The 18,600-nt window shown below is 33.6% G+C and overlaps 1 protein-coding gene across 6 annotated transcripts in view; it reads right to left on the bottom strand.

Moving 5' to 3' along the window:
• LOC150101585 (UPF0669 protein C6orf120 homolog) overlaps positions 1 to 18,600 on the bottom strand; it is a 219,601-nt gene that overhangs the window by 5,656 nt on the left and 195,345 nt on the right. For 2 of the 6 annotated variants that reach the window (XM_090400183.1, XM_090400182.1), the window contains exon 2: positions 18,512 to 18,600. The exons of the other annotated variants lie outside the window; for them this stretch is intronic. The gene's annotated coding sequence lies outside the window, so the exon portion shown is untranslated. The remainder of the gene's footprint in view (positions 1 to 18,511) is intronic. 6 annotated transcript variants of the gene reach the window in all.

Below are 18,600 nucleotides of genomic sequence, written 5' to 3'. Positions count from 1 at the left end.
TACACTAACTGCTCAGCTGTTATTTTCCAGTCTTCCCTCATCGCTAGTCAAAACAGATGTTGCGTGACATCATGGAGTCCTCTGCTTGCTGATAACATTGTCAACATATGCCTCAGTGGTTCTCAAGTGTGGACACTAGACACACAGACAAATTTTTTTATATATTAAATTTCAACATTAAAAAATTATATGGACTTTTAAAGAAGCGAGATTCAGTGGTATGAGTAGTGGAGATATAGTTGTAGAATAGGTGCTCTCCTTCGATGAGTCTTTGACTGCCGGGAGGTGTCACGCAACCCAACTGTGATATCCAACTCTTACACAGAGTTGGATATCACAGTTGGGTTGCCTTACACAAGCATTTAGTCACTCCTATCAAAGCACATTATTGCATCCAATGGTGCAAAGATCACAGGCAGTTGACTAGACAACAGTGGATGAATGTAATAGGGTCCAATGAATCTACGTTCACAGTTTTTTGCTACAAATGGATGAATAAGTGTGTGGCATTCAGCCGAAGGAAGCTTACTGGTCAGAGTGCTTGTTTCCAACTGTCAAAGGTTTTGCTGGATCTATAATAGTCTGGGGAGCATTCTCATGGCATGATTTGGTCCACTTGTTGTACTGGAAGGCAAAGTAGAAGCAAACCCTGACTTTAGGACTAAGCAATTATTTCAGCTTTTATTGGCCACCATCCATACTATTTTGTTTTAATTTATATCAGTGATTCTTAACCTTTTATTGCTTGGCGCTCCTCTTTCAATTATCTGTATGGCCTAGCGCACCCCCCCCCCCTGCTCAATTTTACACTAGGGTTAATGACTCAATAGGATAATTATAATATTATTAGCAAACCTAAATTAGCAACATATTTGAACTGATAGTTAATTAATGACTGATACAAATTAATTTTTATTCAAAAATATGTAAACTTACTGTATTTGATAAGCCAATCATTTTAATGGCTACCCTGAGCCTGATGAGATCCTGCTAATTTTTCAATATCAGGTTCAATGTTTGACAAACGAAGTCTCAAATCTCCTGTTTCACTTATTTGCAATCTATTTTGCTGCTTAGCTAATAACTGCAACATGACGCTGAAGCCTTTCTTGACCAAGTATGAAGGGAAACCAACGAGCAGTAATTTTATTTCTTACCAAAAGCTGAGGATACTTACACTGAATGTTTGGACAGAATCTTTCATACTAACGCTGTTGAAATTGTACATCATCATCAAATTCCTGCCATGTACCCTCAAGGGGTGTACAGGATATGATAGTACTACATGAAAAAATATTACATCATTACTAACTTCCTATCGACAATTTTCCTCCAAATCAGTCTGTTACTTGTCAAGACTCCAACATTATCAGATCTTATATTTCTATCGTCTAAGGCACTTTGTACCGTATCAATCCACCTATATCTTGGTCTTCCTCTGGGTCGTTTTGCTGCCAACCTGGCAGAGAACACTTGTTTTGCTAATCTTTCTTCGCCCATTCTGTTTAAGTGACCATACCACCTGAGATTAGCTCTGCTAACACATTCCTGGATGCTAATAATGTCAAGTTCTTTCCTAATATTCTTCTTTTTAATATGATATTGCCATTGATGCCATCTGTTCACACTCCTAATCTTTCTCAGGAATCTCATATCTGCGGTCTCTAGTCTTTGGTCAAGTGGTTTACTTCTGACCCAGCTCTCAAATCCATAAGTTAAAACTGGTTTGAACACTGTCTTGTATACAGCTAATTCAGTGTTCCGACTAATTTCTCTCTTATTCCATATGAATTTATTCAATTGACTTCCTACCAAACCAGCTTTGCTGATTCTGTTGTCTATTTCTATATTTAATTTATCATCTTCAGTAAAAATCGTGCCTAAGTAGCTGAAATGTTTCACTTGTTCCGCAGGTTCTCCATTCACAACACAGTTGACATTTTCAATGATTCTGCCTATTTTCATTGTCTTTGTCTTTTTATTGCTGACCTTCATACTACATCTATTACAACAGCTATTCAATTTAGTCAGAGAATCTTGCAGACTTCTAGCGGATTTATTTAGAAGTATAACATCATCCACATAAAGCAAAGAGCTGACATTAACATCTCCAAATTTGATATCATGTTTAATACCACTTTCCTTCATAATGTGATCCATATAGATAATGAATAACAGAGGGGATAATGTACATCCTTGTCTCACACCAGATTTAACATTAAACCATCTTCCTGTACTTCCTTCAATTCTAACTGCTGACTTACAACTCAAATAAAGACTAAGTATTGTTTGATATAATGCCCCATTGACACCATATAACTGTAGCGTACTGAATAGCTTCTCTCTTGGCACCTTGTCATATGCCTTTTCCAAATCGGCAAAACTTAAATACGGATCTCTGTTATATTCCCATGATTTCTCAACTATCTGTCATAAAGTGAAAATCTGATTCTGACAGTCTCTATTTGGCCTGAATCCAGCTTGTTCTTCTCCAAGCTTTTCTTCACAACCGTTTCTCAAGTATACTTGCATAGATCTTGCCAGGAACACTGAATTACAGAGGGATTTCCCAGGAACAACCAGGGAAATCCCTCTGTAATTCTCACATTCAGTTTTATTTCCCTTTTTATATATATGGGTACTATAAGAGCTTGACTCCAATCATCTGGAATTCGTCGCTCTGCCTAAGCCTTCTGAACTATGCAGTGCAGCCACTACAAGACTTTTAAACCTCCATACTTGAGCATTTCTGGTCGAATATCATCTACTCCTGCTGCCTTTCCACATTTCAAGCCTTTGATGGCTTTTTGTACTTCAACTATGGATATGTATTCCTGACTGCATGCCTGGTCAGTGTTTTTTTACCACTGTGCTGTCATCACTACTTGTTTTATTTAGCAGTTTTTCAAAGTAATTACTCCATACTTCAAGGATATCTTTTTCTCCTGTTTTCATGTCACCTTTATCATCTCTAACTCTTTTACAGCACTCTTTCCTCCATTTCTAAGCTTCTTCAACAACCTCCAGAATATTTTGCCACCTTCTTGATATTTATTTTTTATATTCTTGCCAAAGTCCTCCCATGACTTTTGTTTAGCTAGTTTTACTCTAAAAATGATTTTGAAGCTCAAGTACAATTTCAATTTCATTTTTTTTTTTTTTTTTTTTTTTACCTAAATAAATAAAAAAAAAAAATTGAAATTGTACTTGAGCTTCAGAATCATTTTTAGTCAATAAATTCTTCACAGAAATCTGGATGAACAGAAGTGGCATCAGAAAGAAATGAATTTATGACCCAATTGGGTATTTTAAGCTCATCAAAGTCTTTGAATCTGATCATCAAGTCTTGTTCCAGTGTCAGAAGATGGGAACAATAACAATCCAAATCTTTATTTAATATTAAATCATCATTTATTTGTTGACTTGAACTTGAAGAAAATCTCGTCTTGCAGTGTTCTTCTTGTAGAATGTTAATTTGCTGATAAAAGCATTTTACAATTCTATTTGCTTTAATAACTTTCATAACTTTTCCTTTCGTAACTTCCATCCCTGGAAGTTACGAAAGGAAACTGTGAGCAAGAATGCGAGGAGTGGTTTCTTTGCATGGCAGGTGGCTGAACCGTGGAATGCATTGCCTGATGGGGTGGTAAGAGCGAGAACGGTCAATGAGTTTAAGGAGTGGTATGATAGACTGTGTTTCTTAGGGGTGACCTCCCCTTGATGAGTCTTTTGACTCCATGGAGGCCTGAATAATAATAATAATAAGATTCATGTTGCTTCCCTGCAATTTGATGTTAGCCTCATTTAATTTAGTGAAAATATCAGAAAGATATGCAATGTCAACCTATTCCTTTTTTAGAACATTACACGTTCTCATCACATGAATTAAGAAATTCCAAAATATCATATCGTATAGATCCTTAAAGAGTATCAAACAGTTTCCATTTGAGAGCCATCTAACCTCAGTGTGAAGCAAGACACTCAAATTCTTCATTTTCATGATTCCCGAGGGTATTCAATGACTGATTATTCTTGTTGATACTGAACTACTGCTGAGAGGAACTGATGATGTCATATTATTTTTATCTGGACCAATCGTCGTATCTAAAACTTCATTTATAGCCAGTAAGATGAGTTTCCCGATAGTATGTGGCTTTCCACATTTGGCAATTAATTTTGAAAGTGTTTGTAGAACATAGCAAATCTCTTCTCTTGTTGGTTACTTTGTTTTCAAACCTACCCTTTAAGTCCAGGACGATTTTTAAATTTAGTCTTTAATTCGCAAAAGTATTCCACATCCTTTTTTGCTTTATTTGGATGCTTTGTTATTAAATGCTCAATCATTCTTGAAGGCTTCATTCCTTTGTTTGAGAAAGTTTTTTCACATATTAAGCACATTGGTAACTGCTCATTATTTATAGATGGAATAATTCCATATTTTAAACATTCACTTGAATATTGAGGACACTTTCCTTTTTCATACATTTTAGTGGGCTACAGTGCTACACAATATCAATGAAGTGTGCCACACAATACCACGAACTAGATGTAAACTGCAAACCAGGGTTATCGAGAGAGGTGTTAGGAAAAATAACAGAGAAAGCTTATAAAAGTAGTTGATTCTGCTAAAAATAGCCCAAATTATTTATTTTCGATGTGGATAATTCAGACGAAAAAGTAGCCCAATTACATAACTTTCAATGTAAAAATTCTAAAAAATATGTAGCAAATAAATTTGAACAGTATTGCCAGACATAAAATATTCTGAACAGTGTTGCCAAACATACAATATAAATGGGATGCTAGATTAAATACGGAATATTTTGCTTTTATTATATTAGTAGTATTATAATGCTTATCCCTCCTTATCATTTACAGCACCCCAGGGGAGGGGGAGTTGCTACCACCCAGGTTAAGAACCACTGATTTATATGTATACTTAAATGAGTAACTTTGTATAAACATGTTGCTCTCTAGCTTAATTTATTTTTATAACCAAATAGATAATAACAGGACTCTAGTGTTGATGTAGTAAGTTTTTTTCCCACCAGGGGTCAGGCCAATAGTTTTAACAGTATTTCTTTGTATATATGTGTATACTCCAGATGATGACCTTAATGTGAAAATCGAAACGTCTAGTGATTATTTTGGTTCATATTAAATTGAAGTTTCACTCTAACACGGTAGTTGTTTCCATAATTTTTATGATGAATTTACGTGATATTGTTTTACAAAAAAACTCAAATGTTTCTCAGCCTAGTTCAGGATAGAATCTTAATTTATATAACTTCATATTATTAGTCAGTTTTTATAAAAACTTTAGAAATTTTATTATTATTCCTATGTAACATGCATATAAATTTGATTTCACTATAATTGTTATCAGTAACTTAATAAATAAATAATAATAATAATTTGAAAAAATAATGCAACTATTATCTATATCTTGTAGCCATTTTTGTTGCCACAAAAAACGCTGGTCTAGAGGTAAAATAACTTGCACTAAAACGCTTTCCTTTGCTATTTTCTTGCAATACGTGACTAACGAAATTAGGCTTGGAATTGCTCTGCTGCAGTCAAATATCGACACGAACGCAATGACACACACTCTAAATGTATATGGACATACACAGTATATACATTACAACAAAATATTTACAAGTAATTAAAGCAATGTGCATTTTACTTGAATATTATTTAAGAAGTACACAAAAGGCAGCAAACATTTTGAAGACAAAAAAAGGAAATAAAAGGGAGACAAAACGGAGAGAGAGAGAGGCAAGTGTGTGAGAGGGAAAAAAGAATAATAGGTTCAGTTTTTAAATATTAGGCTGACAGAAAAATAAACTGTAAGCAATGGAGACATGCTTTTGACAAACTTCCTTCGAAAGCAAACATTCTAGTCAACAGTGATCAGAAGGAGAAAGTCCTAATAAAATAAAAATACGACACATTCAAAAAATGATTAAACATTTTAATCATTTTTTGAACTGAATTCTTCATTTATAAAAATAACTACAGTGCAAACAGAATTATACCTTTTAAGCTGCTGTGAAGATAAAGCAAATGTCATTAAATGTTTTAGCATGTCTGCTGAGACCAGTTAGTAATCCAACATATTTTCCAAAGTTTGTGGTTCTGAACTTATCACAAACATAAAATCAAGTGAACTAGTCTGAAAAATCTATGAAGCACACAACAGAAATTAGTTTCAGTGACAACACAGAACTCCTTTCTAAAACATGAAGGGAAAGGTGGATAAAGCATATCTGGAAGTATTAAAATACGTTTTATGGAAATCGAAAACCGTTCAGAATTCATGGTTAGCAAATAAACCTCTTTCCCATATAATGAGAGTTGTCTTCAGTATCTTCCATTTCATATATGTACCCTGTATAATTCATACCACTCTGATACAGCACAAAGAAACATACAAAACAGCAATGCAAATAATTTTATTCTAAAACTTGTTCTATCTATTTCGGAAGGGTAAATATTGACATGTAAAGAAAAATGGTTAGAAGAAAAAGCTAAGAAATGCCAACAAAACAACTTAAATGTCTTCTATGACACTATAAGAGAAATTACAAAGGAATTCTCGGCAAAAGCAGTAACAATGATAAACAACAAGATGACTGAAACCTGGAATATTGAAGATATAAGAAAAATCTGGTCAAACCATTTTAAGACTACCTTCACCAAGGAAACAAAAATTACAATGCCAACAATAGAAGAAAATAACAACCATCCAAAAATTTTACAAGAAGAAGTTAGATACGCAATAAAACAGATGAAAAACAAAGCGTCGGGCATTGATACTATCCCTACTGAACTGTGGTCATATGGAGGTAGCACATCAATAGAATATTTAACAACCCTATTCAATAAAATACTACAAACAGGAGAGATCCCAGATGACTGGAGAACTGGAAAGATCATCCCAATATACAAGAAAGGAGACAAAAGAGACTGCAGAAATTACAGACCAATCAATTTACTCTCCCATACCTATAAAATATTATACTATAAATATTATACCTATAAAATATAAAATAGTATACTAAATTCATGTTACAAAATATACAGCAGAATCTTAAATAACAAACTAATGAAATATTCCGAAAACTTTATTCTAGAGGTACAAAATGGATTTAGAAAAGGACGATCATGTATAGACCCAGCCTTCTGCCTAAAATTAATAATAGAGAAAAGAAGAGAATATAATTTAGAAACACATATTGCATTTATTGACTTTGAAAAAGCATTTGACAAAGTTAAAAGAAACATATTATTTAACATATTAAAAGAAAGACAAATACCAAATAATATCCTAAAAGCTGTCACAAGTATATATGAAAATAATCAAATACAAATAAGATTAAATCATGAGCTATCATATACAAGAGAGATAAACCAAGGGGTCCGACAGGGATGTCCCCTCTCAGCAACTCTTTTTAACATCTACTTAAATGAAATAATAATAAAATGGAGTAAAAATTTACATCAAGGAATTAAACTTTCACCTACAGTTAACTTAAACACTCTCCTCTTTGCAGACGACCAAATAATAATTACAAATTCTGAAGATAACTTACAGAAAGCTATTTTAAATCTAAATCAGATATCCAAAGATTATGGTATGATAATATCAACGGAAAAATCAAAAACTATGGCCTTTAAAGGACAAGATCCAGCAAGAACTAAAATAGTATTAGATAACAAGATCTTAGAACAGGTGAATTTATTTAACTACCTAGGATGTATGATCACTTATGAAAATGAAAAAGATATAAACATAAAAATTGCAAAATATTTAAAAATAACAGGAGTAATTAACTCTATATTTAAACCAAACCTAGTTCAAAAACAAACCAGGCTAAAAGTATACAATACATTAGCCCTACCGGTCTTAATGTATGGAAGCGAAATCTGGACAATAAAACAAAAAGACAAACAAAGATTAACAACAGCAGAAATGAAGTTTATGAGAAAAACTGCAAAGTATACCCTATTTGATCACAAAAGAAACGAAGATATTGTGAAAGAATTAAACCAAGAACCAGTAATTGAAAAAATTAAAAAATATAAACAAATGGAGGGAACACGTTCAAAGAATGAAAACAGAAAGATTACCAAAACAAGCCTTAAAGTACAAGCCATTAGGAAAAAGAAAACCAGGACGTCCTCTTAAACGATTCAACGATGACCTCTAAGGCCGGAACAGGCCATACTAGGCCTAAATCCTTGATACGTATGATGATGACCTATAAAATATTCAGAAGAATTATACAAATTAGATTAAAAAACACCTATGAAGAACTGATAGGAATAGAACAAGCTAGTTTCTGAGGAAACTATTCAACAATAGACTTTCACATTGCACCAACTAGCAGAGCTCAGCTGGGAAGACCATAAAGAACTATATTGTTATTTTGTGGACTTTAAACAAGGCTTTCGATAGCATCAACAGAGAAATCCTTCTTAAAGTTCTACTAGAAAAAGCAATAGACAAATATATAATACAGTTTCTGATAAAATATTACTTAAGACAAATGCAATAATTAAAAAGGACACACTCACAACAGAACCCATAGAGATCCAAAAAGGAGTAATGCAAGGATGCCCATTATCCCCATGCCTATTCAATATATATCTAGATGAAGTTGTAAAGAAGGCAATAGACAATGAGTCTGGAATTAATGTCAATGGTTTAAACATAAATAATACCAAATATGCGGATGATCTCGTCCTTATTGCAAGAACTCCTAATGAACTATAAAGGTTGATAAACAAACAAAACCTGTAAAACATATGACATGACAATAAATATACAAAAGACAAAAGTGATGAAAATAGGGAGGAACAGAACTATCATCTCAGCCACCCTAAATGGAGAACAAATAGAACAAGTAGACAACTTCATATATCTTGGATCAAAACTAACAGAAACAATAGATGAACTTAAAACAAGCAAACACAGAATAGCAATAGGATGGACCACCATGGGAAAATTACAGAAAATCTGGAAAACAAACAAGATATCTAAGCAAGCCAAAATCTAATTACAGGTAACCCTTGTATAACGCAGATGTTAGGTTCCGCAGAAATGCTGTGTTATATAAATCGCGTTATGGGAGCCTCAGATCACATAGAAAAAGTAGGGTTATGTTCCGAAATTTTTTTTTTTTTTTTAAATTATATAAACAATGACATCCAACAAAATATATTTTTATTTAATTCAGGTAAGTTAAGAAAACATAAACTATGAAACAAATACATAGTATAAAATTACAAATTGTACTTAAACTTCATTGCACATAATGCATAAATGTTTTAGGCAAAATAAAATAGTGCATATTTTAATTTTTCATAGCACGAGGATTTGAGGATTGGTTAATAAACAATGGTTTTGTCATGTAATCACCTGATGCATTACTACAAAACAGTAGAGTGATTCTATCTTAGGAAACTTTGAATCCAGGAGCTGATCTTTCATTTTTAGAAATATGTGTATTTTTGCATTTTTTTCCAATATAACCCGGATTCATCCGCATTGAACACCAGGTCTGCACTATAAATATTTATAAACTTTGAGAGCTTTTTGTTTAATAAGATTTCCATCCATAGGAATTTTCTTTTGAGGTGCAAGCTATTGAAATCATTAGAGATTTCTCCATTAGAATATCACGTACACGAGCAATGCGCTTTGCACTTATCGTTGACGTAGCAATAAAACACTTCCTTGGATTTTATGTTCATTTTGTTTGATTGTTCAAATTCAAAGTCCGTGCAAAAACTCCTGGTTTTTCTCCATTTTTCAACTGATCCAAGATTTTGAATTTTTTTCTTCAAGAGAAATTAATTTTGTTTTCAATGTTCGTTTTTTTCCTTTCGTTTCAGTTTGTGGCGATTACTATAAAAATAATTTTTTACACAAAAAAGCAAGCATTACATATTGTATGTAACTCAACAGAAAATAAAGTGCTCAGCTTGAGATGAACACACTTATGATTTTTAATGTACTTTCCTGGCAGAAACGAGGACAATTTTCAACAATAAATGTTTTATATGCTAAACAATTGAGGTACATGCATGCTAAAGGGTATTTCCCCTAATATAAATTCGCTACTTATAATTACATGCGGGATACAGGCAGACACACATTTAACGAAGATAAAATTTGATTTTTTAAGTCGCACGGTGAAAAACATATGAAAAGATAAAGGGCTACTACAATTTGTAGACTAAATTGTATAAGTACCGCGTTCAACAAGGGTTACTACAATTTTAGATCGCATTGTATAAGTACTGCGTTATACGAGGGTTACCTGTATATGAATTAATAATTATACCAACAGTCATCTATGGAGCAGAAGCATGTACAGTTAAGAAAAGAGAGGAGAAAAAAACTGCTGGCATTTGAAATGAAATGCTTAAGAAAAATAAACAGAACAAGTTGGATAGAAAATAAAACAAGCAGCACAGTTCAGACAAGAATTATTGTATAAAAAGACAATAACAGTAAAAATTAGAAAACAACTCAGATGGTTTGGCCACACTGTAAGCATGGACGCAGACAGACTTCCTAACGTCCTAATCAATACTTTTCCAACTAAAAAAAGAAGACCTGGAAGACCAAGAATTACCTGGTTGAAATTAATAAAGAACATCTCAGGATGCAGAACATATAAGGAACTTTTTTGAACAGCAAGGAATAGAGAAGATTCAACCCGTCTTAGACGGAAGAGAAGAAGAAATATTGACATTCAAATGAAAATCTACCTAAAAGTAAATTAATTTAGGTGGTGCTCTCTACAAAATGGCTGGCAAAAAAAAAAAATAAATAAATAAATTACTGTAAGAGTAAAAAGCAAAGTGGGTGTGCTACTTTAAAAATAGGAGGGCACTTATATGAATTCTTGAGTAAAATACTCTGAGCTGGGGTTACTCTCCACTGATATATGTTTAAAGCTTGTTCTCTTCTGTAGCAAGAGAACAAACTAAAGACACAAGAACAAAATAGTGAGGTTCAAACCCTGCAGCCTTTAATATACAAAGAGATGAATTATCAACACAGCTGAGAATCTATACCTACCTGCTTATGGAACTTTCCCACTCATCCTTCTACATTTATCCACTTCCCTACCATTCTTTAAATGAAACTCCTTGCCTTCATATGAGGACCTGAGTGTGCTGGATCTGATCACAGCATTAGAACTTAACACTAATCGATTTACACACAAAATAATATTGCCGGCAAAGGTTGGTTGATTGGTAGAGCCTCTGCTACTAATGGCTCAGTTAAGTAAGTTTGGGCGCGGTTAGTAATTGGAAGGGGAACCAATCGTTCGATGCTGTTGGCACACTCTCCCTCAATGAGTCTTTGGACTCCCTGGAGGTGTCAAATAATAATAATTATTTTTATTTTTCAACATAATCTCCCTTAAGACTAATAACATTTATTCCAGTAATGCTCCAGTGCCATTATCCCATCCCTGTAGTGGTTCTCCAGGTTCAGCAAGGAAGAGTTTTAGTTTTGGGAAGAGACAGAAGTCAGAGAGAGCCAAATCTGGTGAATAGGGTTGGATGTTCCAACAATTCATAGTGCAGATCCCTTCATTTTCCCATTGCCAAAACCTTTGTGAGCAGGTGCATTGTCTGATGAAAGATGATTTTTTTTTTTTCTTCTGCAAACCGGGTCTTGTCTCACAAATTTTTTGTCTAGTCTGGTTAAAAAATCGGAATAATATTCCCCACTTATTGTCTTACCCTTTTCCAAGATAATTGATAAACAAAATGCAGTCCCAAAACAACGATGCCACGACCTTTCCTGCTGATGGAACTGACTGTCTTCTTTGCAATTTCAAGTCTCAGCAATTTCATGCACTTTGACTCACCGGTCATCCAATACCATATCATCACGGTGACGTGTCCTTTATTTCACTGCTCTGTCCTTAAATTTATTATTTTTCTAAACAATGGCCATTTTGTCCTTTATTTTGTGAATTGAAATAGTAAATTGAATATTAATGCCAACATATTTAAAAATGCAATTCATAAATTTTACCAAACCTGCATTGATTATTTAAATAACTGGGACAGCTCTTTTGTGGAAATGGAAGTATTTGAATGGGTCCTACTACAAGAATCCCTCTGTGGGTGAAGATCGAGGAAAGCTTTTTTTTAATTTCCAGTCAAAGGAACTTAAATATAAATGACGATCTATTTGAAGTTTCGCGTATTAAAAATTATGTCACTAGTGAAAAGATCGAAGAATGGCGACAAAATGAAGAGTCCTGCCAACGTAGATGGATTGAAATTATTAAATATTACACAGATATCAGAGATAAACGTGTGTTTTTTAAAAACATTTTAAAAATTGTTGAATTTTGTTTATGTCTGCATGGATCTAGTGCCCCCACTGAACGAGTATTTTCATTAGTGAACAATATGTGGATGTTTCAATTTTTAATTATTTAAAAATAATTAAAACCCGAAACATTGAAAGTATGCATTTATATCAAATGCAACTTTGACATGAATTGTATACAGTTTTATGAATTTTTAAAACACAAACCTGATTCATTAAAAAAATTTCATCCTTGTGAAAAGTATCAAAATTAAATTTTTTAAGTAATAATATGATTGTTTAAAATGCTATGTATATGCTTATATTTTATAATAAATGTTATAAAGCTTTTTAGTTTTAGTGAAACAAATAAATGCAACCTGCTTTTTTTTTTTATTATGAAACAATTTCTGATTTGTCCTTTATTTTCTCCAAAAAAATATGGTCACCATACATATCATGCACTTGATCAATGATTTCTGGTGTTGTTACACTTTTTGGACGTCCTTCATGTGGATCATCTTCAAGGCTGGTACAGCCACATTTAAACTGGCAGCCCATTTCTTAATTGATTCGAAGTTCATAAAACTTTTATGAACTTCGAATGAATTTCTTTTGGCGTTAAACCTTCTTTTACAAAGAATTTTATAACCGCATGATACTCAAATTTTATCCGTTTCAAGGGATACAGACGCACTTTTGCTTCAGACAGCTGTATAAAACAAACTACCTGATAGAATGACTTACAATTTCACATGAATGCTTATGACAGATGTACCAACTTAGGAAACAAAAAAAATCTTGCCAATAGTGTTGCCATCTATGGTCGAGACGGAACTTTTCAGACCACCCTCATATGCTGCCTAAGTTTGGAGAAAATGATCATGTAGTCTTTAGCTGAGAGATTGCCAGGCATGCAGAATTTTCTGTTAAGAAAGGATATATGTGGAATTACAAAGCAGGTGATTATGACACATAGTGCCATGGGATAAAATTTGGAGGGGAAAGAGAGAGATGGTGGTGGTGAATGATAGATAATCAAGGAGTCTCCAAGAGTCAGAATGCTAGGGCAGTAGGAGTTAGATGAATGAATAGCATCATTAAGAAAAGTTACAGAAAAAATAAAAAGTTGTAGTGGGGAAAAAATAGTGGAAATATAAAGGATTAAACAAGGATTCCAATTTCTTGGAATTTTTAATTGAAACAAAGATGAGACCTCAATAAAGGTCAAAACAAATCTGGGTAGCAGCCCTTCTCATAATACATAGTATTATACACATCCAAAAGGATGTGTGTTTTTGCATGATTGGATACTAAGGCAATTAATGTGAAGTCATTTATCTCTACATACAGGTAACCTAGTCATGAAGATACTTCACTTTTGGATAAACAAGAATATAATTTCTTTGCATCTAACTTATAACCAAGTAAAAAAATTTCAACACGAATATAAAGAAAAAGGTAATCAGCATGCTGTGAGCAGTACAAAGCATAGACAAGAAAGGTGACCTGTGTAAAAATGTCCAATGTTTTGCTTATTATGTTCATTTTTTACAGTTTTATATATGCTGAGTGAAAATTTTCATTAATGAGAAATGTTTTTTTTATATGATAAGATAATCTAAAAGTATATATGAGATTTGTTCGCATTTATATGCTTAGTATTATTGAAGCTGGGACGTGGTTAAGCGATAGTGATATTAAAAGAGACTTAAATGTAATTAAATAGTAAACATGCTTATGGTATATTGTAATCCTTAGGGAATAACACAGCAGTGTTGTATATATATATATTATTTGTAAGTTTGTGTTATAGTAGTGTTCTTATATCACAATTGCTGTACAATGTGCGAGCACTATAGCAACAACAGCCACGTTGTCACTTGAGTTTTACTTTGAATCTCGGTAATGGACATGTGCATTAGTTGTTTTTAGAACAGCTGTCACTGGGAAATAGGTACACTAGGAAGTAAAGGGTAGTCGAGCCAGGAAGAAGAACTGAAAAGGTCTTAAAAAGCTACCAAGTTAAGTTCTCTAATCTTAGAAAAGTTTTACGGGCATCTTGAATTACTTTCCAAGGATATGGAACTGTGAAGCTAATAACTGAAGTACAGTATAATATATCAAGCTTTTGTATAAATGAGAATATTTTGTACTTAATGAAAGACAAGTGTTCCAAGGAGCAATATAGAATCTACAGTAAAAGTACTGGAAATGCATTTGGAACTGCTCAATTAATGTGTTCCTATTGATTGAGAGATTATTAATGACTACCTACTTCAGAAAACTGAGAAAGATAGATGCTTAAGGAAACTAGAAGACAATATTCAAGTATATTGGTCAAGTGAGATCTTTAGCTATTGATTTGAAAAATTCAAGAGATAGACTGAATGAGAGAGGAAAAAAAAAATTAAATAAAGGAAGATATATTGAACTGCGATAAAACAGATGCTGCAAAAGAAATTTCCATATGGCCAAGTGAAACTACAGAGCTTTTAGCTGAATGTTATGTTCTGTTTGATATTTCTTGTTATCTCTCAGTAATGATTTTAACTGTGAAAGTGAGCATGAGAATATTATTGAGCTCATTCATGTAATTCTTAAAATAGCCATTTAATCATTCTTTGTATGTATTATCTGTTGTATATAATTATATGATTACATTAAATATTTAAAATTTTTTTTATCATTGAGCTTCATTCTTTAGAACACAACATGTTGATCCTGAAGTCAATGCACCATCACGTATATGAATCTGAAACATTCTAACTAACAAAAAAAAAATAATAATATTAAATATATTATTTTTCTCCACAACTGTCTTTAATATAACAAATCTGGATAAGGAATAACATACATTGGGAAAATCAACTTAATTAAAATATAACCTATGGTAAGGAAGGCCAAAGCTAATTACAAGAGAAAGGTGCTTGTGAAGCTTAAAGAGTTTTGTTATGTGGCAAGTAAAAGGAGGACTTCAAAAGTGCTGATAGTGATTGCGAGGTACTTGTTTGAGAAATGGTGGAACAAAAAAAAAAAAGTTACTGCCAAGAAAGAATATATGTGGAATTATAAAGTGGATTGTCATGAGAAGTGCTATAGTCAATAGCATCAATATGTTGGGTAGATGAGCTGTGAAAAAAAGATGTTGCCAGTGCATGGGAATTCATAAGCCAGTATCTGACATAAGTAATGTATAACTGCATACCAAGAGTTTAATGAGTAAATAGAGTAGAAGTGAAATGGATAAACAGTGAAAAAACAGGCAAGCTGTTTTGGAAAAGACAGATCCATGAAGAGTATAAAGTGCAGGCTAGGAAGATGATGAGCATTGATAAATGTGTTGATAATTGATAGATAATACATACAAAGAATGATAAATGTGATAAATTGATAAAAGGTGCCCTCCCACGATGAGTCTTTGGACTCTCCAGAGGTGTCAAATAATAATAATAAAGAAAGAAAAGGTGCAGTATGAGGAGACTGGTGGTTAGGGCAAGGTTAATTCAAGAGAATTCTTTGTAATATGGCAAGCAAGAAGAAGAATACGGCAGGTTGACACTGGTGGACAGTCATGGCAGCAGAGTGGAATTAGTGAATGAACACTTTATCAGTGTATATCACACTGGTGTAAATGATGCTGTGCAATATGTAAAAGGGAGGCAAGTATTAGGAGAATTGGAAGTGAAAGAATCAGGTGTTGATTGCATTCAATGTTAATAAGACTGTGGAAATGGATGACACATCACCACATATTTTTAAGGAATATGCATAACTGTTAGCTATGCCCTTGACCTGGCTATTTAATGAAAGTCTTGCAGTGGATAAAGTTCCTGAGGAGTGGAAAGAAGACAAAATAGTACCACTTCACAAGCATGGTTCTAGGACAGAAGTTTATAATCATAGACCAGTCTGTTTAACTTCAACTGTAGCAAGGTGTTGGAGAGATTGGTTAGGAGAAGAATACAAGATTAGACTGAGAGACATAGTATTCTTTATGATGGTCAGCATGGATTTATGAAGGGATGTCTTGTTTTCCTAGGCTGCCTACAAACGCCTATCTAGGATGCACCCTAGATAGGGCTTTAGAGTCATCCACGTGTTTCATCGAGTATGTGTGGTCTTTGTGTGTGTCGTACTCTCTGAAGATGTCTCAGTGACTGAGATGAAATATTGGAAACATTAAAATTAGTTTTAAATCCTTTCTTAGTGCTGTTAATACTCCATTAAACCTCCAACATGAGGTGCTCAGATTTTGGCACTTGGTTTTCACTGTGATGTGGAAACATTGGAGAAGGTTCAGAAACAAGTGACTAATCCAATATCAGGACTCGGTAACATTGGTTATGGAAAGAGGCTGAAGGAATGTGAAATGCAGTTTAGTGAATAAGATGAAAAGAGGTGATAAGACAGATGTTTAAGTTAGAAAGGAGATTTTATCACATTAATCTATAGAGGATTATCATAAGAGTAAAAGGCAAGAGGGGAAGAATCACAGGTCATCCCTGGAAGTTATGTAAGAGTGTAGTGAAGATGGGCGTGAGGAGTAGATTTTTTACATGGAGAACTGTCAGTGAATGGAATGCATTACAAGAATATGTTAATACAATGAGTGTTAAGGATTTTAAGGTTCAGTATGATAAATATGTTGTCAGTTGAATGAACCTCCCACAATGAGTCTGCAGACTCCATGGAGGTTGTAATAATAATAATTACTGAGTGAGCATTTTGCAGGGCTGTACTAGGTGATGACATTGCAATGCCAGATTTGAGAATAGAGGTTGAAGAAAAGGAGGTGCTTAAAATATTACAGAATCTCAATGCAAACACAGCCATGGGATTAGATGGTGTATCAGCCTATGTATTACAAGAATGTGCAAGAGAATTATCAGCTCCACTGACCAAGCTGTTTCATTTAAGCCTCAATACTGGAAAGGTGCCAAGACAGAATGAGCAAATTATAGGCCAATCAGCATCTCAGGAGTGGTAGTTAAGCTACTACAGAAATTGGTGAAAGAATTCAAGACTGGTTGGATAGGAATATGATACTCTACAAGGGACAACATGGCTTTGTGAAGTGGGGGTCTTGCCTTAGTAATTTGCTTACTTTTTATAAAGAAATAATGGAGTAAGATAAGGGAAAAGGCTATTCAGTGATATTGCTAGACTTTGCAAAGGCATTTGGCAAGTACAGAACTCTGTTGCATAAATTGGAACAAATGGGAATGGATATGAATGAATCTGGTGATTTGGATAAAAAGGGTGGACGATGGACAGCTATCAAAGAATGGTTAACGGAGGGATCCAGGAGAAGGCAAGTGATCAGTGGTGTATATACTATAGGGTTTAGTACTTGATCCTCTGTTGTTTAATTTGTATATCAGTGAAACAGGAAATGATGTGACAGGAAATATTCTGCATTTTGCTGATTCTAAACTGGGAAGAGCAATAGTAAATGAAGATGATGAAGAGATCCTCCAGGAAGACTTAAATAGGCTACTGTATGGGCAAAGGCAAATGGCTGCCGGTTTAATGTGGCCAAGTGTAAGGTGATGCACTCTGGTAAGAGATCATAAGCTGTATACTATATTGATGGAACTGAACTGCAGGAACCTAAAGAGACCAGAAACTTGGTAGTAATTATGGACAGGAAGATGAAGTTTAGAGGACATATTGCAAAACCAAAACAGCACATCGATTACATGGTTGTTGAAGCTAATAAGCATTGATAGAGAGGTTATTTCCCCTGTATAAAGCTTTAATAAGGCCACATCCAGACTACTGCATGCAGATCTGGACACCCAGATTCCATGGGGGAATGAAAGCAAGATGAATAACTTCCAACACTAAGGCCTATTGATATTCTATCTAGGTTTATAATATTATATCATTAGTGATAGTTTAAGTTTCCATTCCTTTATGAGAAAGGACCACTTAATTTTATACTAACTAGAACTCAGTCCTTTTGTAAATAATCAATCTGTATAATCAATTATAATTGCTCTGAATTTAAAATTCTGTGGATTACTGTCATATTTTATATGACAGTAATCCACAGAATTTTAAATTACTAGCACTTGTGCCATTATCACAATTATTATACACATACATTCACAAGAATATAGTAATTTTATTACTGCAAATATTTTAACCAGAAACTACCTGGTCATCATCAGTGAAACAGCATGGTCACAAGGTGAAGCCACAACAAAGAATGTTAATCCTGTTTACAGAGTCGAGCCGCATGCCAC

The sequence above is a fragment of the Typopeltis vanoorti genome, chromosome 11 (genome assembly GCF_054136105.1).
Source record: "Typopeltis vanoorti isolate ZY-2024b chromosome 11, IOZ_Tvanoo_1.0, whole genome shotgun sequence".
Lineage (NCBI taxonomy): Eukaryota > Metazoa > Arthropoda > Arachnida > Uropygi > Thelyphonidae > Typopeltis > Typopeltis vanoorti.
This window is presented reverse-complemented; position numbering and strand designations above follow the sequence as displayed.